Source organism: Mus caroli, unplaced genomic scaffold (genome assembly GCF_978045245.1).
Source record: "Mus caroli unplaced genomic scaffold, Mus_caroli_1 scaffold_5, whole genome shotgun sequence".
In the NCBI taxonomy this organism is placed as follows: Eukaryota; Metazoa; Chordata; class Mammalia; order Rodentia; family Muridae; genus Mus; species Mus caroli.
In genome coordinates, this window is record NW_028227260.1 from 77,394,065 (window position 1) to 77,416,720 (window position 22,656).

Consider the following 22,656-nt stretch of genomic DNA (forward strand, 5'->3'; position numbering starts at 1 on the left):
TATCTGTACCAGGCAATCACTTAGATTTCTTCCATTCATATTCCAAATAGTCATTTGCTTCTGGTACTTTTAAAGTTCTAAAGAAATATTTAAAATTAATATGTGTTTGCTGTTCAAAAGAGTTGGTATGCCTACTGGAAGATATGCCATATGAGGCCTTGATCACCACTCCCACATTTCTCCAAGCCCATTCTGCAACATTATTGAAATTATTGTGCACTAAACATAGAAATTCTTACTGTTCCAAACAACTTCTATCAAATAATTCACTCTTTTCTTGCATTGGAAAATTCTTGTTCTTCATGTTATCTTTCCAATTGTCTTCACATCTTATCTCACACTCTTCTTTATTTGTAACTAAGAAAGATTTAATGTCCCATCTAAATTACATGGCATTCTTTTCATTATCCGCTTAGGTGATGATTAGACTGGGTTTGGAGACCCAAACCAAAAAATATCCAAATGATATCCAAAATATATAGGATCAACTAAGCTTTAGAGAAAATAATGAGGCAATGAAAGAGTATATAAGAAGTTTACTATAATTCATTAGTTCATACATTGAGTAATCAAATCCAAGTTTGTCTCAATTGATATTACAAACAAAAGACAAAATCTCACAGCTAATTAGTTCATTACTGTATTTGTTTCACCAATGTGTGACATGACATTTCAATGAGAATAACTTTTACAAATTCATGTTTTCTTATGTAATACTAAAAAGAGACTTGTGGAGATTTTTCAGTTTGTTTTTAAAGTAACAGAACACTTGGTTGTAACATTGAAATGCAGCAATAGATGTATCAGGCATAGCATTGAGAAACAACGATTGTGAAACAAATTAACTTTCCATTAGCAGAACATTTGCAGTTCACCAAAGCAAATACACATATCATTTACTCATGTATAAACAAATAAAAGAAAATATATGCTTTATTCCTGTAACCCAAAACTCTCCACTACACAGAAGGCTGACTACATTTCAAACAAGAATTGAAAGCTCAAGTTTCTTTGCAGCTATTTGTGGGAGAAGCTGCAGGACATACAGCTGGGATGAGCCCTGTCCATTGTAGCTGTGGGACCCAAGGCAGTTCCCCGTTATGCTCTCTCCATTTGTTCTTTAAGTGCTTCTTCATACAGTGCAGGGAAAAAGCTGGGAACAGTGTCATTGATCTTAGCCCAAAATTCTAGGACTTTTATTTTACTGGTTTCTATATGGACCTGGGAACCCCACAGGAAATCATATCTTGGGAATTTACCCTCAGACATCTTGTGGATCTCAATATAATTTTGATGAACTAGATCTTTGGTGATGAGCCTTAGGGGCTCCCCCAAAATCAAGTGCTTCCTCCCTGCATATACTCCTAACACACTCAGGAAAGTCCAGATTTCTTCCTCAGTGGTACGGTTGCCATTTGTGAAGATTAGACACAAGATGGTCATCAGAAGACCCAATTTTGGCAACCCCCTCTTGCCACTTAGAATTTCAGCAGTGGAGAGACCAAGCTTGCTGACAATGGCATAGGTTTCACTACTGCTATCGATTTTCTTTAACTGCATTCCAAAGATTATTTCCATGCGAGAGGAAGATTTCCTCAGGATGTCAGAAAACTGTGTCTTGTATTTTTTGCTGACCACTTTCAGCATATCAGCATCTGAGAACTGTTCACTCTTCTGAAACTTTTCCACCAGGAACTCTACCTGTCTGCCTTCTTGGTAAGAACATCTTTGCATATTGGCTGAGTGGTGGGTTCTCCTTTTAAGGTACAAAGACTTTCTGTATCACCACTGCCAGCAGAAGCCTCAGCACCTAGATAAAAGCCTGTGCTGGACATATATGTATCAGGAGGTGGAGAAAACACAGCTCTCTGAGGAGTGCAAGCCCCAGAAAAACTTGGGGAATTAGCTTGGCTAACAGTAAGAGATTTTGACCCTCTGCCTGCAATAGGGTGATCACTCTGGAGACCTTGGCAAGCCCAACGTGCATGGTGATGTTTGGCACGGGAGTGGCCCTTATTCTTGTGGGCCCTTGGCATTTCAACAAAGATCAGGAGAGCTGGCAAGGCAGGAACCTGGAAGAATAGAATGACAACATGTGAGCACCACACCACTGAAAAGTAGAGAATACTGTTGCTTTTAGGAAGGTTTCCTTCATTGCTTTCTTGGAGGGCAACATACTATGTTCCTGTTCTCCTCTTCAGTTTGGTTAGGACTACAGTTCTCTTGGTCAGCTTGAATCCAAAGAACCCTGCAAAAGAAATTAGAGTTTGTTAGATTGCTATATGATAGCCCAGTTACCTAGAGTCAGAGAACAGGCTGTTGCCCCTGAATAAGTGTCAAAATACTCATGATCTATATTCCCAACTATCTATGTATCCATTCATGGTTGTTAAAGTCTGAAGAACCACTCCTTTCTGTTACTCTGAAGTTCATTCTACAAACTTCTCTAGTTATACACAGGAAATTTTAAAAAGCATCTCAATGCTACCACTTCATTAAGGGGACCTCAGGACTCCTAGTGATGCATCCTCTTCTTTTACACCACAGTAATGGTTTATCTTTTTAAAAAAATATATTTATCCTTTGACATTTTCACACACATATATAATAAGTTGAGACCCTATTCACTCATAATTCATTCTTTTGTCCACTTCTATTCCTTTGGTAACCTTTTTTTCTAACATATTCCTCTTTTTCATCTATTTATTTTTATAACCCATTTACCTTAATTAGGATTACTTACATATACAAGGACATGAAATTATTTCCTGTGTCATGGCCAACTAAATAAGTGACTATATTATTGAACTGAAAATGTCTCTCTCTTACCCAGCAACCATTAACTGTCAAAAGCTCCTTGCTATTGATGGAACCTTATAAGCCCCTCTGCTAACAATAATATGATGCTGATATGCCAGTCTCATGCATATCTAATGAAGACATTCAAAGCTTTTTATAAGTTCATGGTGTTTCACTAAACAGACAAGTCAGAGACAGGAGACATTATTTCAAATAACTTCTCTCCATCCTCTGACTTTCCACAACCACTTCCATAATGTTTCCTAAGCATTGTTAGGAAATTAATATAGATGTTCCATTCAGTATAGAGTACCCTATAGCCCCTTAATCTAAGTATTGACTAATTATAATTTTTTTCATTAAAATCATTTAAAATTGTTTTCATAATTTTGCATTTTCCTATATAAACTATAGTAACTATAGTTTCTATATAAAGGTGGAATCACAGCAGGTAGCCTATTCTGGATAGGCTATTTCACTTTGCTATATTCATTTAGGCTTTTCCCATGTCTTTTCATGTCTTAATGACTTCTTTTGAGATTGGAATATAATTACATCATTCCCCCTACTAGTTCATCCCCCAGACCCTCTAATATACACCCCCAACTTGTCCTTTCAAATGCATGGCTTCCTGTCTGTTGTTACTTATGTGGGTGTATTATATTCATTAATAGATAATTACAACTTCCTTGGCCTGCATAGTGTTCTTTGTATATGTATGTTTTCATGGTTGATTAGTTGATATTAGACAACCAATCAATATACTATTCTCTGGGTAGGACTATTTCCTCTCACTCTCAGTATTCTATACTTTCCTATAGTTCTGTTTCCTTTTTTTGAAGCTTGCATAGGTCTTTCTCATACCAGGAAAGTTAGCCATGAGAGAAGGGGCTTTGTATGATACAGATTGTGTCCTCTGAGCCCTGTGCACTTAGTAGTGCATGCTCTCTTCAACAATAAGGACTTATGTTCCACCTCTGAGGAGGACCCAAGGACAATATCACACCGTATTTTGGGAGTCTTTTGGACAATCCTAATTAACAGCTCAAAAGAAGGTTACTTGTTGGGGTCAAATGGTCTGCAGTTCCTTTCCCAAGCATAAATCCTAACCCAGTTGTGGTCCTGTGACTTCATAAAACTTCAATAATAAAATAAAAGCCTATGAGTAATGTTTTCCAGGGCAAAACAAGTCAAAAGTACAGGGAAATGAAAAAAAAATCCGATGAATCCGTCAAAGATACTGTATGTTCAAGCTCTGTTTGCAATGCTAGTTCCTGCACCTAGAAAAACAACATAAAATAAATAGCACTGGGAAAATAATTTCTATTCGTTTTTGAGATAAACTCAATCTTGGGTCTCTGTATACCACTACTCCATGATGCCCATGGCTATGCTGGTTGTGGCAGCTTCCAATGTGTCATATTGGTGTTTTGTTACACAGTGTACAGATTTTGGGTGATGCATTGTCATCCCAGATAGGAAAACACATATAAACTTTATATGTATATTTATATAACAACTGAAATGTATTAACTGAAATGTAATTAAATGTATTAAAGGTTATTTTGGATAAATAATTAACTGTGATTCTGGAGTGGTTCATTTCTAAGTATTATGGCATTTTTGAAATTCTAATATACTTACATCACATCCCCTTTCTTTTTCCTCCCTCCAAACCCTCCTACATACCACTCTTTGCTCTCTGTCAATTCGAGGTCTCTTTTTCATGAATTGTTACTCACATATTTGTATAACCTGCTAAGTCTGTATAATGTTACATGTTCATATTTTTAAGAGCCAGCCATTTAACATTGGATAACCAATAGCTGTGCTCTCCCCTGGGGAAAACTATTTCTCTCACTCTCAGCATTCTCTATTTGCCTATAATTCTTTGTGTAAAATTGAGTTGTCATGGGCTTGCGTAGTTTCACATCGGTATGTCATTGTCCTTTTCAGCTCCTGTTTAATCAGTCTTGTTGGTGACACTGAGGATGTAACTTCTGACTTTACTAGGAGACACAATTTCACAGAAAACTGGTTCTTACATGCTTTCTCTCCCATTTTCCACAATGTTCATTGATCCTTAGATATGGGAGTTGTTTTGGTTTTATGACAACTTAACACAAGCTAGAGTTATTTTAGGAAGAGGGAAAGTCAATTGAGAAAATGCCCCCACCAAATTGGCCTGGGAGCCAGCCTGCAGAACATTTTCTTGATTTATAAATGATGTGGGAACATATTGCTCACTGTGGAATGTGCTACCTCTGGGCTGGTGGTCATGGGTATTATACAAAAGCAGCTTAGCAAGCCACTAAGAACAAGTCTACAGTCAGAATTCCTCCTTGACATGTGCATCAGTTCTTGCCTCCACATTCTGAGTCCTGGCCCTTACTTTGCTCAGTGAGCTCAGTGTTGATCTGTGACATGAAACTATAAAATGACATAAACCCTTTCTCCTAAAGTCATTTTTTTTTGTCATGATGCTTTATAATGGCAATAGAAGCCCCAACTAAGAAGGATTCCAAAAAACTATTTTACAATTCTTACTGTTCTTCTCTCTCCACCCTCCTCCCTCTACTTACCTCCTTCAGCTCCCTCCACTGAGACCCTCAGCTTCTCCCATTTCTCCCTTTAGATCACTATAGCCTGTTATTGTCTTCCCAATGCCTACCTACAATGGTCTCCTTTTATTTTCATGCTTTCATAAGACTCAAAAGACTGAGGAAATAGCTCAGTTGGTAAAGTGTTTATGTTAGAAGCATAAAGGACTGAGTTCAAACCCCAGAAACAACATAAAAGTCCAGCATACTTTTAATACCCATACTTATGACTTCTTTTTGTTTTTGTTATATTTTTAGATTATATCTCTTCACTTCCTAATATGGACAGAAGTTTATGATCTTCACTAATTTATTTAAGTGCTGGAATTTGTTTCTATTGGTTTTCTCTAATAGGCTTCAGTTTCATTTGTTCATTTTAAGTCAAGTTTAAATTTTTGTTTTATTGTAATTATCTATGATAGGTAGTTTGCATGATTATAGTATATATCATTCATTGTTTAACCACCAATTTAATTCCTATAAGTATCCCTCCAAATACTGCTTTCTATGGCACTCAGATATTTTGATGAACTTGCTTTCACTTCATTTATCTTTAAAAATGCTTGAAATAGTCTTTGATTTTTGTTTTCCTTAGAAGTATGTACTGTAATCTCTAAATATTTTAGAGAAATATTATAATTATTCTCTAGTCAATTTCTACATTAATGTTTTCATCACCTTATAGAATACACTGTAAAGTTTCTGTTCTTTGAAATTGGTTGTTATGAGTTATTATCTGGGGAAAGATATGGTCCTTGTGTGTGTTTATTCTATGTAAACTTTGAGATGTAGACTATTGTGATGAATATTGTATAAAGACTAGGTGGATTTCAGTAAATGATGATTCTTTTCAATTAAATCCTTATTAATTATTTGCTTTTGGGCTTATAAATGACTCATAGGGGAATGTTGAAATATTTAGCTATACAAGTGGAATTGTCTTTATATCTATTTTTTTCTCATTAAAACATTTTTTATTTTGTGTATCTGGATGTTTTGCCTAAAAACACATTTTTTTAAATTGGTTATTTTTTTGTTTGTTTACATTTTAAATGGTATTCCCTTTCCAGTTTACCCCTCACAACCCTCCTATTCCACCCCCCCCTTACCTTGCTTCTATAAAGATGCTCCCCACCCACCCACCTACCCCCCCCACTCCTTCTTCATCAACCAAGCTTTCCTCTATACTGGATCATCAAACCTTCACAGGACCAAAGGCCTCCCCTCCAATTGATGCGAGATAAGGCCCCTTCAGCTCCTTCAGTCCATCCCCTAACACCTCCATTGTGGACCCTGTGCTCAGTCCGATGGTTGGCTGGGAGTATCAGCAACTGTATTGTTCAGAATATGGCAGAGCCTCTCAGGAGACAGTTGTATCAGGCTCCTATCAGCAAGCACTTCTTGGCATCAGCAATAGTTTCTGAGTTTGGTGTCTGCATGTGGAATGCATGCCCAGGTGGGTCAGTCTCTGGATAACCTTTCCTTCTGTCTCTGCTCCACTCCTTCGCCCTGTATTTCCTTTAGACAGGTGCAATTCTGGGTTAAAATTTTGGAGATGGATGAGTGGCCCTATCCCTCAACTAGGTGGCCTTGCCTAACCTCTGGATATGGTCTGGACAGGTTCTCCCTCCCCTTTGCAGGGCATTTCATCTAATGTCATACCCATGGGGTCCTGGGAGGCTCTTGCTTTCCTGGTGTCTGGGACTTTCTGGTTGCTACCCCTAGTTTCCCATGCCCCATTGCTACACACCTCCTTTCAATTTCCTGACCCTCTGTACATCTCCTCCCATACTGGTTCTGCCACCTCTTTGTGTCCCTGGTGCCTGCAGAGGCTAAAAGAAGATATCACATTCCCTGGAACTAGAGTTAATGATGTCTGGGTGCTGGGAATTAAACTTGGGTGCTGAGGAAGAGCAAGCAGTGCTCTTAACTGCTAAGCCATCTCACCAGCCCCTTTATAATTACTTTTTAACACAGTGTATATACAACTATGATTCCTATATATTTGGGAGAATGAATTCCTGTACTATTATATTGCACTATCCTATCTCTGATAATTTTCATTTACCTAAATTCTGATTTTTTCAGAAACAAATATGACTATTTTGGCTTCATTTGTATTTCTGTTCTAAAGTTAGAACTTACTCTCATGGTCACTTTTAATGTATTTTTATCATTGTATTTATTGTGTGTTTCTTATAGATAGGATGGTTGTTGTCTTCTAATCTACTATGAAACCTTCCAACTTTTAGCTGGCTTATTTAGGTCACTGACTTCTAGAATCAATTTTGTGATAGTTATACTAATACATAGCAAGTGCTCTTTTGCTTTGGATGTTTTTTTTTTTTTTTTCAATCTGGGGGGACGTCTATTTTGCTTTGATATTCTACAGTAATTGAGATTTTTTTATTTTCCTATTTCCTCTTTTAACATAGAAATTTTACATTTTCAAAAATTTGTTGCTGATTTCTTTAGCTGACACGAATGATGTCAATATTTATGTCTTTTGTCTGTTCCACATTTTGTCTGGTTTTGAGTGTGGCCCCAAACTTAATACTGAGGTGACAAACTGCTTTGGAATCATTAGTGGCAATCTGCAAAACCAACTTTTCCTTTGGAAGCACTTTGGCAACTTTCACAAATTCAATTTCACTGCCAAAAGACATTGCCAAATTAAACAAAGAATAGTAAGGGCTTTATTATTTATTAGAGTCAACTTTTAAAATCCTTTGATTGAGAACTCTATAGAAACTCCCCTCCATATTCTTCAGAAACCCCACCTTCACATGGAATAATACAAAATTCCTTAAATATATGATTATCTTCACCCACTTTGACTATGATCCAGGTAAACTGGATGTTACTCAGGGTGTACATTCAGCGTCAGAAGCACTTGAAGACTGATGAAAAACACTTTTAGACTTAGTGTTTGTTGCCTATCAAAGCTTTAGCCAAGATGCTATAAAAGAATAAACATATGAATCAGTCTTTACTTTTAGAGCTACATAGATGAGGATTCCAGAGATTTGTTCAAGAAGAGTTTTTAACCACATGGTAGGACATCCTTCCTTACTTTAATGTCTCAGGTATAGAATTAGGGGTATATATACAAATAGAATAGATCATGAAACAGAAAGAGTCTAGAATCATTTTAATACATTTTTAACTCTGTATATGATGATGTTTCCTGACTCAGTAATTCTATAAGAAGGTATAAATAAAAGCATATCTATATCTATATCTATCTATCTATCTATCTATCTATCTATCTATCTATCTATCAATCTATCTATCTTTTTAATGTTCTTTTTTATTGGGTATTTATTTCATTTATATTTCCAATGCTATCCCAAAGGCCCCCACATGCTCCCCCACCCACTCCCCCAACCACCCACTCCCACTTCTTGGCCCGGTCCTTCCCCTGTACTGAGACATATAAAGTTTGCACAACCAATGGGTCTCTCTTTCCAATGATGGCTGACTAGGCCATCTTGTGATTCATATGCAGCTAGAGACAAGAGCTCCGGGGAGTGGGGGTACTGGTTAGTTCATATTGTTGTTCCACCTATAGGGATGCAGTTCCTTTTAGCTCCTTGGGTAATTTCTCTAGGTCCTCCATTGGGGGCCCTGTGATCTATCCAATAGCTGACTGTGAGCATCCACTTCTGTGTTTGCTAGGCCCTGGCATAGTCTCACAAGAGACAGCTCTATCTTGGTCCTTTCAGCAAAATCTTGCTAGTGTATGCAATGGTGTCAGCATTTGGAAGCTGATTATGGGATGGATCCCTGGATATGGCAGTCTCTAGATGGTCCATCCTTTTGTCACAGCTCCAAATTTTGTCTCTGTAACTCCTTCCATGGGTGTTTTGTTCCCAATTCTAAGAAGGGGCAAAGTTTCCACACTTTGGTCTTTGTTCTTCTTGAGTTTCATGTGTTTAGCAAATTATATCTTATATCTTGGGTATTCTAAGTTTCTGGGCTAATATCCACTTATCAATGAGTACATATTGTGTGAGTTCCTTTGTGATTGGGTTACCTCACTCAGGATGATGCCCTCTGGGTCCATCCATTTGCCTAGGAATTTCATAAATTCATCCTTTTTAATAGCTGAGTAGTACACCATTGTGTAAATGTACTACATTTTCTGTATCCATTCCTCTTTTGAGGGGCATCTTGGTTCTTTCCAGCTCCTGGCTATTATAAATAAGGCTGCTATGAACATAGTGGAGCATGTGTCCTTCTTACCTGTCTATCTATCTTTTTTTTAAAAGTCATCATCTTGACTCTGTTACTGGCAGCATAATTGATTTGAGACACTTGTTTACAAGGATTTGCATAGATAAACCTCTCTGGAGGCACCCTAGATAGGTGCACCAACTGTATTTCAGTCTTGCTTGCAGTCAAATCCTGTCCCACTGGCAGGTAGGGTGCTCACTATGGCTGTGCTATCATTGCACTTGACTGTATAAAAGGGAGTAACACGGGGAAGAGCTTTTAGCCACCTCAGATGCTTCTTTAGAATGTCTCCGAGGTCCGCAACATAGAAAGCATCCTAATCGTCAGAGGAAGAGACTTCATTGATTTTTTGGTTCAGAATGTCCTTAGCAGTAAAGTCTTCATCAAGGCAGGCAAACTGTTCCTCTGCTCATAGTTCTTGATGTGCCCACAGAAAACCTAGAGTTGGAATTAAATTATTACCAGCTCCTCACAAGGCCAACTTATCCAAGACCTCTGAATCCTTGGAGAGGTGGAAACACTCACCGCACAGTGGCTTGGCTGGTAGACCCATGGAGACAGAGATGCAGCCACCCAATCCCTAGGAGCACCAGTCTGTCTGCTGGCCTGCCACAGCCCCATCAGCTGCCTCTTCAAGCCCACCACAGACTCTAACAGGAGGTGCTGCAGAGCTGCTGGATGAGGGCAACCAGCAGCAGCTTCAGGAACTGGCATCAAGCAAACTTTTATCTGTTATATCTTTTGAGAAAACAAAATAAAATGTTATGCTGTATGTTTATATATTCTACCACATCATATTTACCTATAAAACTGTGTTTCAGAATTACATAATTTACTTTTCTTTATGAAGGAATTATTTTAATATTTTTTGCAAACCATGTCCATCAGATTTTGCTTACCACACAGGAACTTTCCATTCTTCATGTTAAAGGAAAATATGATGGCTATAGAATTCTTTTTTGGTGGGTTATTTAAAAGTATTGTATGTATTCAAGTTTATTCTCTCTCATGTATCTGCTTAAACTCCAGTTAATATTTGTATGTTGTCCATTTTATTTTTAGGACTCTTAATATAATAGACATAGATATTTTAATTACCTAAACTGATAATTCCTAAATTCATTCCATATTAGAAGCTGATTCTAAATATTCATAATATTTTGTAATTTTTTATTTTGTTGAAAGCACAGTGTGATGTCATTGTTTATAAAAAGCTAAATTTGGTATGTATTATGAAATTTTATATTTTTCTGGTTAGGATTAATGTTGTATTTAGTATAACCATAGGTGTGTTAAAAGCTAAAACTTCTTCTATCCTGCATTTTTGCCTCCCTTCTTTCAATTATGTAATTTCATCTTTCATATTCCTGTGCTATGACACAGGAGCCTTCTAGAAGTGATGGTATAGTGCAAAATGAGAAAAACCATTCTACAACACTATGAATATGCCTCAGTGTCTTGGTTAGTCTGTCTTGACTACTTCATGAGGACTGCTTAAAAATTTTACACCCAACTGGGCGGTGGTGGTGCCCACCTTTTATCCCAGTACTTGGGAGGCAGAGGCAGGCAGATTTCTGTGTTTGTGGCCAGCCTGGTCTACAGAGTGAGTTCCTAGGACTGCCAAGGCTATACAGAGAAACCCTGTCTCGAAAAAAAAAAACAAAGAAATAACAAACAAACAAAAAATTTATACCCCAGTTGAGGAAAGAAAGTGAGGAGCTTATGCTACTTGGCATTTTCCTGCCATGTCTTAGAAAACTAGAATGGTGGGGCATTGTCCATTCACCTTCCCAATTTGTTTTAACCATAGTGAAATCATATGTCACTTAGATTATGTTAAAGGGCCTTGTGTCTTCTCAGGAATACACACACACACACACACACAAATTATGTACATATATATATATATATATATATCACCCACATCCTACTGGCCCTTTGCATACATATTATGCTTTCTAGTGTAGGGTTTTTATGGGATCCCTGCTTGTGCAAAAGAGTAGGTCAGTTGTGCTTTCTCTGTTTGCTTTTCCTTCTCTTTATTTTGTTCAACTACCAGTGTGTTTGCTTTGTTATATTATCCCTTAGAAGCCTGTTTGTTTTCTAATGAGAGACAGAAAGGGGCTGTATCTGAATGGGATGGAGGTGAAGAGGAACTGATATACATAGAGGGAGGTGAAAGTGTAATCAGGATATATCGTGTAAGAAAAATATATTTTAAAGAAAGCAGAAAACTTCTGTAAGACTATGAATGATATGTATGATGTAATTTTGATTTTAATTCACTTCTGATATTTCAATTGGCCTAAAAGAGAAAGCTGCCATATTTTGTACCAACTGTGGAAAGAGAAATGTTATATAGTATAGTATGGAGTTTGGTCTCTAGGCTACAGGAAGAAGAGGAAGAAGGAGAAGAAGAAGGAGGAGGAGGAGAAGGGGGAGGAGAATGAGGAGGGAGGAGGAGGAGGGAGGAGGACGACGACGATGAGGAGGAAGACGATGAGGATGAAGAGAAGGAGAGAAGGAAGAGGAGGAGGAGGAGGACGAGGATGATGATGAGGAGGAGGAGGAGAAGGAAGAGAAGGAGAGAAGGAGGATGAGAATAAGGAGGAGGAGGAGGACGAGGATGAGGAGGAGGAAGACAATGAAGGATGAAGGGAAGGAGAGAAGGAAGAGGAGGAGGAGGAGGACGAGGAGGAGGAGGAGAAGGAAGAGAAGGAGAGAAGAAGGAGGAGAAGAAGAAGGAGAAGGAGGAGAAGGAAGAGAAGGAGAGAAGGAGGAGGAGGAGAAGAAAATGAAAAAGAAGAAGAAGAAGAAGAAGAAGAAGAAGAAGAAGAAGAAGAAGAAGAAGAAGAAGAAGAAGAAGAAGAAGAAGAAAGAAAAGAAGAAGGAGAAGAAGGAAGAAGAAGAAGAGGAAGAAGAAGAGGAAGAAGAAGAGGAAGAGGAAGAAGAAAGAAGAAGAGGAGGAGGAGAGAAGGAGGAGGAGGAGGGGGAGAAAGAGGAGATGGGGGAGGAGGAGGAGGAGAATGAAGAGAAGGAGAGAAGAAGGAGGAGGAGGAGGGGGAGGAGGAGGACATGGGGGAGGAGGAGGAGGAACAGGAGGAAGAGGAGGAGGAAGAGGTAGAGAAATGAAAAGAAAAAATAGTCTCTGGTAGAAAACACAAAATAAATTCTGAAAACAAATAACATGGTCTTACATAGATTTTTATTTTATTTTATTTTTTAGCAAATAAAGAGATTAGATGCTGCCATTTTAATAATCCTGAGAATGTAAGGTCTGAATAAACTGAATGTCAACAACATTTCCAAGACCGGGGCCCCTGGGTACATAATTAGCCTGTCTGTAGATGTACTTGTTCATCTGTATTCTAGGCACCTTGATGGGTACCTAATGATTCTTGTTCCTTTGCTCCAATCTCTTTCACTGAAAAAAAAATCATTGTCAAAAGCAAGTCACTGATACCCCTTTGGAAACTTGATGGACATACAAGTGCCAGGAACAACTGGGCCAAGGGCCACTACACTGAGGGTGTCCTAGATGTGGTAGTTCACAGTGTGATAATTGGGACTGTATGTAGGCTTGAAGTTCACACACTCAATGGGCAGTGGCACGGGCTTAGGCATGGGCACAGTGCTCTTCAGCAAGATCCAGGAGGAGTACTTGGACCACATCATGATCACCTTCATTGTCATGCAGTCACCCAAGGTCTCAGACACTGTGGTGGAGCCCTATAATGCTGTGCTGTCTGTGTACACCCGCTGGTGTAGAATACCAATGAGACCTGCTTCATGGACAATGAGGCCCTTCAAGAATATGCTTCCACACTAAAGTTGATCAAACCCACTTACAGGGATCTCAAAAACTTGGTGTCTGCCACCTTGAGCAGTATAACCAAGTCACTGTGTTTCCATGGCCAACTCAATGCTTACCTGAGAAAGTTGTCTGTGATCATGGTGCATTTTCTGTGCCTGTATTCTTCATGTCCAGCTTTGTCCCCCTCACAACCTGGGGCAGTCAGCAGTACCAAGCCCTGATATTGCCTGAGATCACACAGCAGATGTTTGATGCCAATAACATCATGGCTGCCTGTGATCCATGCCATGGCCACTACCTGACTGACCATCACCACTGTATTCAGGGGCCCATGTCCATGAAGGAGGTAGTTGTGTAAATGATGGCCATCAAGAACATGAATAGCAGCTACCTTGTGGTAGCTGTGTATGACATCCCACCAAGGAGCCTGAAGATGGCCTCCAACTTCATTGGCAACAGCACTGCCATCCAGGGGCTATTTAAGATCATCTCAGAGCAGTTCTCAGACACATTCCACCACAAGAACTTCCTACACTGGTTCACTGGTGAGGACATGGATGAGATGGAGTTAACCAATTCAGTACCAGGATTCCTCGAGGTCAATATCAGTAAAGAGGCTTTTGAAGGTGAGGGTGAAGAAGAGATCAACCAATAGGGGGCCTTAACATGCTACCATGCACACCTACACCTACTCTATTCTTTGCTTTTCTGATGGTGTGGCAATGGTACCCTTGTCTAAGCATGTCAAAGGCCCTCTCAAAACAAATACAGCAAACTGTTCCCCATGCTTTCTGGAACAGAGAAATGTCCTTTACCAGAGAATTGGCAGTCCCAGTAAGCCAGGGAGATTGTATATAGTAACACTGAAAGCAAAGTAGGGGGCTGTAAAGAAAGTTACCACCTTTTGTTAGCACCACCCCCAAATCAGAATTAACAGGAAAGGTAGAATGAGGATTTGCTTTTCATCCTTGATGATTAAAAATTAAAGCCACAAAGTGTTGCCTTAATTGAATACACAATCCATTCATAATAAAATGCTAAACCTGCTCCTTGGTCTCTTGAACTTTATCAAAGCACTGTGATACCTAGGTCTAATATTTCAGATACCTATTTTGTGAGCTACCAGAACATCACATGTATCCTGGAAATAGCTGTTGGAAAAAGATAAAGTGGCCAGAAAACTGGCATCCTTAACAACAGGGTTTTTGGGCACTGATGTTGCCAATGTCTCCAAAGAAGCTGCTTTGATTGCCAAAAGACACCCTTCAGATGCCATTAATGAGAAGCACTTTGAACAAGCAATTAAGTAATTAGAGGCTTGGAGAAAAAAACCCAAGTTCTGAAGTCTGAGAAGAAGATTGTGGCTCACCACAAGCAGGCCATGCAATCGCAGGCTGGTATCTGGAGCATGCAGATCCACTCTTAAAGGTGTCCATTATCCCTTTGGGGTAAGTAGGAACTGGGCTATGTTCAGTATTTGACCAAGGAACAGTATCTGTACAAAATGGAGCAGCTTCTGGACAGAATGTGCATGAATCTGGGTGGCTGTGTTTCTGAAGATGCTAAAAGAAAAAAAAATAATGAAAAGTTTACTATTGCTTACTTCTGTCATTTTCTTGTCCATAATTATTTTACTTCAAAATATGGTTACATAGTCATAAAAGTCCCACTTCTGTTATATTGGTTTCTAGTTCTTGATCATTATGGGGGATTTTAGGTTTCTAATTATTTAAATGTACATTTTCTGACTTCTGACTTAGAAAGTTAGCTATAAATTTATGATTCATGATATGTAAATATGCATATGAATATATCATTCTGATGTATTCTTAGCTTCTGAAGTCTGATGAATTTGGAAGGGATAATTAGAAGGAAACAAAGCATATCATCTTTTTGGCTATCACAACTGTTGAAAGGTTAGTGTTGAAAGCATGGTTGGGTGGTAAATGGAAACCAGCCATGTTGGATTAAAAAACAATAGAAAGAATCACCTGTACTCAGCAAAGTAGATAATAGCAAAATACAATGTAGTGTTATTGGCTAAAAGCTTGACACAGAACTGAAAATTCTGAAATTGTGGGCACTCCACTCTTTCTTATATTATATTACATGTAATATGGAATATTAACTTTAATGTTTCATAGAGAGAACACTGTGTTATATATCATTCAAGAGTACAAATAATAGCACTTTAATTCATGTGAACGTTAGGTTGACATTGATTCTGACTGTAGTTTTCCTTTTCTTGGTCTCCAGCTCTCTCTTCCCATTTAGTTCCACCACTTACTGAATCAAATCAACTTACAAAGATTAGTCAAGCCACTACTGCATATGGTTTTCATATACTTCTCTCAATGTTCTCTTCATTAGGAGGGTCCAGTCTAGGTAATTTGCATAATTCTGATATTCTTATATTACTTTTAAAATTTTATATATTATATCACATTCCCGAGTAGCAGTTGGTCACATTAGCCCATGAATGTACCTGTGAGTTAATAAAACTTCAGAGATTAGAGAGATGTATAGGGCAGGTGCCTGTCCAGGACAGCCTTTCCAGAAACTGATGGAGATAATCTTGGCAGAGGAAACTTTCAAGAATGTAGCCTATTGTTTAATCCATACACTAAACCAACTGTGTGAATAGTTTTTCCAAGGAAACTCTAGGATCTCAACTTTCAGAATACATAGATGAAAGATCTTACAAAACAGAACACCTAGGAATTTTTAACATTTTTAAACTTTTTAAATTGGATACTTTCTTTATTTACATTTCAAATGTTATCTGCTTTCATAATTTATCGTCTGCAACCCCCCTATTTCATCCCCCCCCTTACCCTGCTTCTATGAGGGTGTTCCACTATCCACCCTAGAGAATAGTGGAAAATACTGAACCCTGTTAATTAGAAATAATAAATATAGATTCCTGCTGAATGATGCCCTTCATTTTGTTACCTTTTCACCCAGTCTCTAAAATTAGTTAGCAATTAAGATTTGGTTATTTAAACCTATATAAAATAGGTGTGGCTCTATTCTTCCTAGTTTTTTCTACTCTTCTTAAGGAAATTACCCAGTTTGATGTTTTGGTAGGAAATATCTTTAATTTAAAAGAATGCTAATGAATTTCATTACTACTATTTTTCAAATTGTACTTTCTTCTATAAATTTCTATGTTTCAAATGCCATACTTTCTCAGTCCTCAAAATTTAATATCAAATTTGACTACTGATGTATCCTAGTACTAAAAAACCATGCCTATAAGGCACTGGGTGGATTGATTTGCATCAGAATTGCAAGGGACAGGGTCACTGATCTCACAGGCCACTTGAAGTTAGAAAGTATTGCAGAGATTGACAGAACTAATTCTGAGTAGGCATTGTAGTGGTTCCTAATAGAATCCAATCTGAGGAAGCATGACTAGGCCTATTTTATGACTATTTGAGATCTTCAAAAAGCAACCAAAGACTCTAAATTTCATTTTCCAGAATCGGTTCAAAGCACAGTGCTGTTGGGTTGATTTTGTTGTTTGCTTGTTTGTTTCTAATTGTAGTATTTTCAGAATTTTGTTATTAAAAATGCTAATGTGGAGCAGAAGAGAGGAGTCAGGCTATGCCAGTGCCTGGCAAATGCAGTCATCTATTGGATGGAACACAGGGCCCCTAAAGAAGGAGCTAGAGAAAATATCCAAGGAACTAAAGGGGTCTGCAACCCTATAGGAGAATCAACAATATGAACTAACCAGTACCGCCCAGAACTGAGAGGATTCAGGCTATGCCATTGCCTGGCAAATGCAGAAGTGGGTGTTCACAGTCATCTATTGGATGGAACACAGGGCCCCTAAAGAAGGAGCTAGAGAAAATACCCAAGGAACTAAAGGGCTCTGCAACCCTATAGGAGAATCAACAATATGAACTAACCAGTACCGCCCAGAACTGTGTCTCTAGTTGCATATGTAGCAGAGGATGGCATAGTCAGCCATCAATGGGAGGAGAAGCTCTTGGTCTTGTGAAGATCATATGCCCCAGAATAGGGGAATGCCAGGGCTAGGAAGGGTTGGGGAGCAGGGCGGGTAGAGGGTATAGGGGGCTTTCAGGATAGCATTTGATATGTAAATGAGGAAAATATCTAATGAAAAAAAAAGAGCAGAAGGAAAAAATAAATAAATAACCAAAAACACTGACTACTCTTCAAGAGGCCCCTGGTTCATTTTCGACCACTTGACATGGTAGCTCACAACCATCTGTAATTATAATCACAGTGGACATAGAGGACCTGACATGTACAGGAGAAACATACAAGGAAAGCACCCATGAACATTGTTGGCAACTACTAATGATTTTCTGTGAAGGACTTGTTTTCAGTAAATTAAATATAGTTTAATACTTAAAGAAAGGAAAAAATCATTTCTTCATTAATTACTTTATTTACTTTTTCACTTTACATCCCGATGATTGCTGCCCCACTCCCTTCCATAATCTCAGTCCCACCCTCACAAATCCCTCTATCTACTACTCCTCCAATTCTCAGAGAAACAGAATTCTGGTTATGTACCAAAAAGCACTGACACAACCAGATACATCAGGACTAAGTACATCCTTTATCACTGAAGCCTGTCAGCATAGTTCAGCTAGGGGAAGTGGTTCCAAAGGGAAATGATATAACCTGTGCCCTCTATATGTATATATCCAACATTTTTGCTTTTAATTTTTGCTCCTGTGATTTTGCCTTATATAAGCTGGAATTCTTTAGAAGGACTTCCATAATTTGATTGTAAACTACAGCTGAACTATCATGTATTTGCTGCTTATATATATCAGAGCTCACTTGGCAATCTTTTTTTCTTTCTTTTTCCTGTTTCAAAATTAGTGTTCCTTTCTTCTTGTGTGTGTGTGTGTGTGTGTGTTTGTTTTATTTTATTGATTATTTTATTTACATTTCAAATGTTGTCCCCCTTCCTGGTCTCCCCTCTGCAAACCCCCATCCCTTCCCCCCTCCCCTTTGTCTCTAAGATTGCACTCCCCCACTGTCCTGTTCACTCCTGCCTCACCCCACTAACATCGCCCTTTGCTGGGGCGACAATCCTCCACAGGACCAAGCACCTCCCCTCCCACTGATGCCAAATATTCTGCTACATATGTAGTGGGGACCGCAGCCCAGTATATGTATACTCTTTGGTTCTTGGTTTAGACCCTGGGAACCCTGAGTTGTCTGGTTAATTGATACTGTTATTCATCCTTTGGGGTTGTAGTCCCCTTCACTTTCTTCAGTCCTTCACTTAACTCTTCCGTTGGGGTTCCCTGGATCAGTTTAATGGTTGGCTGTGAGCATCTGCATCTGTCTTAGTGCGGTAGAGCCTCTCAGAGGATAGCTATACTAGACTTCTGTTTGATAGCACTTCTTGGCATCAGCAATAATGTCAGGGTATGGTGTCTATGGATGGTATGGATCACAGTGTAGGGTAGTGTCTTGATGACCTATCTTTCAGTCTCTGTTCCATTTTTGTCCATGCATCTTCTTTAGATAGAACCACTTCTGAGTTAAATGTTTTGAGATGGGTGAGTGACCCCATCCCTCAACCAGGAAAAAGCCTATGTACACTTTGCACCTCCTTGTTAAGCTTCATGTGATCTATGAATTGTATAAGTGGGTATTAGGAGCTTTTGGGCTAATATCCACTTATCAGTGAGTACATTCCATGTGTGTCATTTTTGGTTTGGGTTACCTCATTCAGGATGTTATTATCTAGTTCCCTCCATTTTCCTGAAGTCAGCGATATAATAGCTGAGTAGTATTCCATTGTGTAAATTTTCCACATTTTCTGTATACATACTTCCATTGAGAGATATCTGAGTTCTTTCCAGCTTCTGGCTACCACAAATAAGGCTTTTATGAGCACAGTGGAGAATGTATCCATACTACATGTTGGAGAATCTTTTGATGATGTGCCCAAGAGTGGTGTGGCTGGATCTTCAGGTAGAATTATATCAAATTCTCTGAGGAACCAAGAAACTGATTTCCAGAGGGTTTGTACCAGCTTGCATTCCCACCAGCAATGAAGAAGTGTCCCTCTTTCTCCATATCCTTGCCAGCATCTGCTGTCACCGGAGGTTTTGATCATAGCCATTCTAACTGTTGTGAGGTGGAATCTCAGGGTTGTTCCATTTCTCTGATGACTAAGGATGTTTAATATTTCTTTAAGTGCTTCTCGGGCATTTGGTGTTCCTCAGTTGAGAATTCTCTGTTTAGATCTGTACCCCATTTTTAATAGGGTTATTTGGTTCTCTGGAATCTAACTTCTTTAGTTCTTTGTATATTTTTCATATGAGCCCCCTATCAGATGTGGGATTGGTGAATATCTTTTCCATATGTGTAGGTTGTTCATTTGTCCTATTGACATTGTCTTTGCCTTACAGAACCCTTTTAAGTTTTGTGAAGCTCCATTTATTATGTATTAATCTTAGAGCCAGAATGATTGGAATTCTGTTCAGGAAATTCACCCCTGTATCAATGAATTCGAGGCTCTTTCCCACTTTATTTTTTTTTGTAATAATTTTTTTATTACATCTTTTCCTCAATTACATTTCCAATGCTATCCCAAAAGTCCCCCATACCCTCCCCCCTACTTCCCTACCCACCCATTCCCATTTTTTTGGCCCTGGCGTTCCCCTGTACTGGGGCATATAAAGTTTGCATGTCCAATGGGCCTCTCTTTCCAGTGATGGCCGACTAGGCCATCTTTTGGTACATATGCAGCTAGAGTGAAGAGCTCTGGGGTACTGGTTAGTTCATAATGTTGTTGCACCTACAGGGTTGCGGATCCCTTCAGCTCCTTCAGTACTTTCTCCAGCTCCTCCATTGGGGGCCCTGTGATCCATTCACTAGCTGACTGTGAGCATCCATTTCTGTGTTTGCCAGGCCCCGGCCTAGTCTCACAAGAGACAGCTATATCTGGGTCCTTTCAGCAAAATCTTGCTAGTGAATGCAATGGTGTCAGCATTTGGATGCTGATCATGGGATGGATCTCTGGATATGGCAGTCTCTAGATGGTCCATCCTTTTGTCACAGCTCCAAAATTTGTCTCTGTAACTCTTTCCATGGGTGTTCTGTTCCCAATTCTAAGGAGGGGCATAGTGTCCACACTTCAGTCTTCATTCTTCTTGAGTTTCATGTGTTTAGCAAACTGTATCTTATATCTTGGGTATCCTAAGTTTTGGCCTAATATCCACTTATCAGTGAGTACATATTGTGTGAGTTCCTTTGTGATTGTGTTACCTCACTCAGGATGATGCCCTCCAGGTCCATCCATTTGCCTAGGAGTTTCATAAATTCATTCTTTTTAATTGCTGAGTAGTACTCCATTGTGTAAATGTACCACATTTTATGTATCCATTCCTCTGTTGAGGGGCATCTGGGTTCTTTCCACCTTCTGGCTATTATAAATAAGGCTGTTATGAACATAGTGGAGCATGTGTCCTTCTTACTGGTTGGGACATCTTCTGTATATATGCCCAGGAGAGGTATTGCTGGATCCTCCGGTAGTACTATGTCCAATTTTCTAAGGAACCGCCAGACTGATTTCCAGAGTGGTTGTACAAGCTTGCTGTCCTGGAACTCACTCTGTATACCAGGCTGGCCTCAGACTCAGAAATTTGCCTGCCTCTTCCTCCCCAGTGCTGGGATTAAAGGCTTTAATAAAAGGTATCTTCAAGAAGGGCAATGTCCTGCATACTCTTGTGAATACTGGAACAAATCTGTTTCTCAAGAGTTTTGGGTGATAGGGAAGCTAAAAAGTAAGATTGGTGGGCTTCTTGAAGGAAATGTCATTCAGGATACTTACTGATTTTTTTCTTTGTCATGCAAAATCAAATTTTGTAAAACTTCTCTTGATAATTCTCAATTACTACAGGAAAATGATGAATTAAGTTATTAAATACTGTTTTTTTTTCTTTTCATGAAAATCAAGATTTACTGTTGTTGTTATTTGGTTTATGGGAAGAAGAGCTCTGTTTCAAATGAAACAGTGTTTTCTGTAGGATCATTGCTGATTTGATTTCTCACCAAATATAATATATTTTTATAAAGTGGCTTATGGAACAAATCCAGACAGAGATTAGCCTACTGATCTGTATATGTTTTTAAATAGATATTGTAATTTGAATCCAGTTATCATTTTATATAAGTATATTCACACTTTGACACTTGAGAAGATAGAACTATCCGTAAAGTGTTCAAAGTAATTTGTTCAATTTAGTATTTAATTTTAAATTTAATTTGAAAATTTAATAGCATTTTTATTATATTTATGTTATTTCCACATTTACTTCTCTTTATTCCTTTGAAACAATTTAACATCAACTTGGATATTAATTTTGTTATAAAAATGCACTGCACATTATTTAATCTCCTCATTTATTTTGATGTTCTTTTCTCTAGTATGGATTCAACACCAATTCATTCAGCAATTAATATTTTGAATAAATCATCTAAAGCATACTTAGAGTTGTTGAGGAGCAAAATCAATAAAAATCAATATATATATTTAACTGTGCCTTGAGTGGAATAACACAACCCTAGAAAATTTCTGATTTGGGATATATCATTGCTTCATCATTACTTTAATAACATGAGCATCTTAAAATTTCTGTTTTACTTATCATTCAATTGACATTGATAAGCCTTTTTAATATCACCAGTGTTTACATTTCTTAAAACTCACATAAGAAGAGCATATGACATTTGTCTTTCTAGACTTGTGTTAAACCATGTAATATATTTACTACTCCCATACTTGGGCCTATAAATTTCATTTTTCATTTTTCATTTTTATTAATTATTTTATTCATTTACATCCTTTATTTTGCCCCTCTCCCAGTCTTCTCTGGCAGAGTTCTTCCCCCAGTACCCCATATTTTGCCTCTTATAGGATGTACTCCCAGTATCCCCCTACCCTGGGGCATCAGGTCTGTACAGGCTGTTTTTCCTTTTTAAATTAAAATTATCAGATTTATTGTGTGTGTGCCTCCCTCGATGTATGTCTGCACCATGTGCATGTCTGTGCCTATGAAAGTCAGAAGACAGTATAGGATCCCCTGGAACTGGAGTTACATATTGCTGATAAGCTGCTATGTGGTTACCAGGAATCAAACACAGGTACTTTGCAAGAGCAAGTGCTCTAAACTGCTGAGACAATTCTCCAGCACAAGTAATTTC

The 22,656-nt window shown here is 38.4% G+C and overlaps 2 pseudogenes; one reads left to right on the plus strand and one right to left on the minus strand.

The window, feature by feature from the left end:
* Nucleotides 1-1,098: 1,098 nt before the first annotated feature.
* On the minus strand, nucleotides 1,099-2,036 carry LOC147004649 (melanoma-associated antigen B4-like; annotated as a pseudogene).
* Nucleotides 2,037-13,257: 11,221 nt separating this feature from the next.
* LOC147004650 (tubulin beta-6 chain pseudogene) lies at nucleotides 13,258-14,104 on the plus strand (annotated as a pseudogene).
* The last annotated feature ends 8,552 nt before the right edge of the window (nucleotides 14,105-22,656 follow it).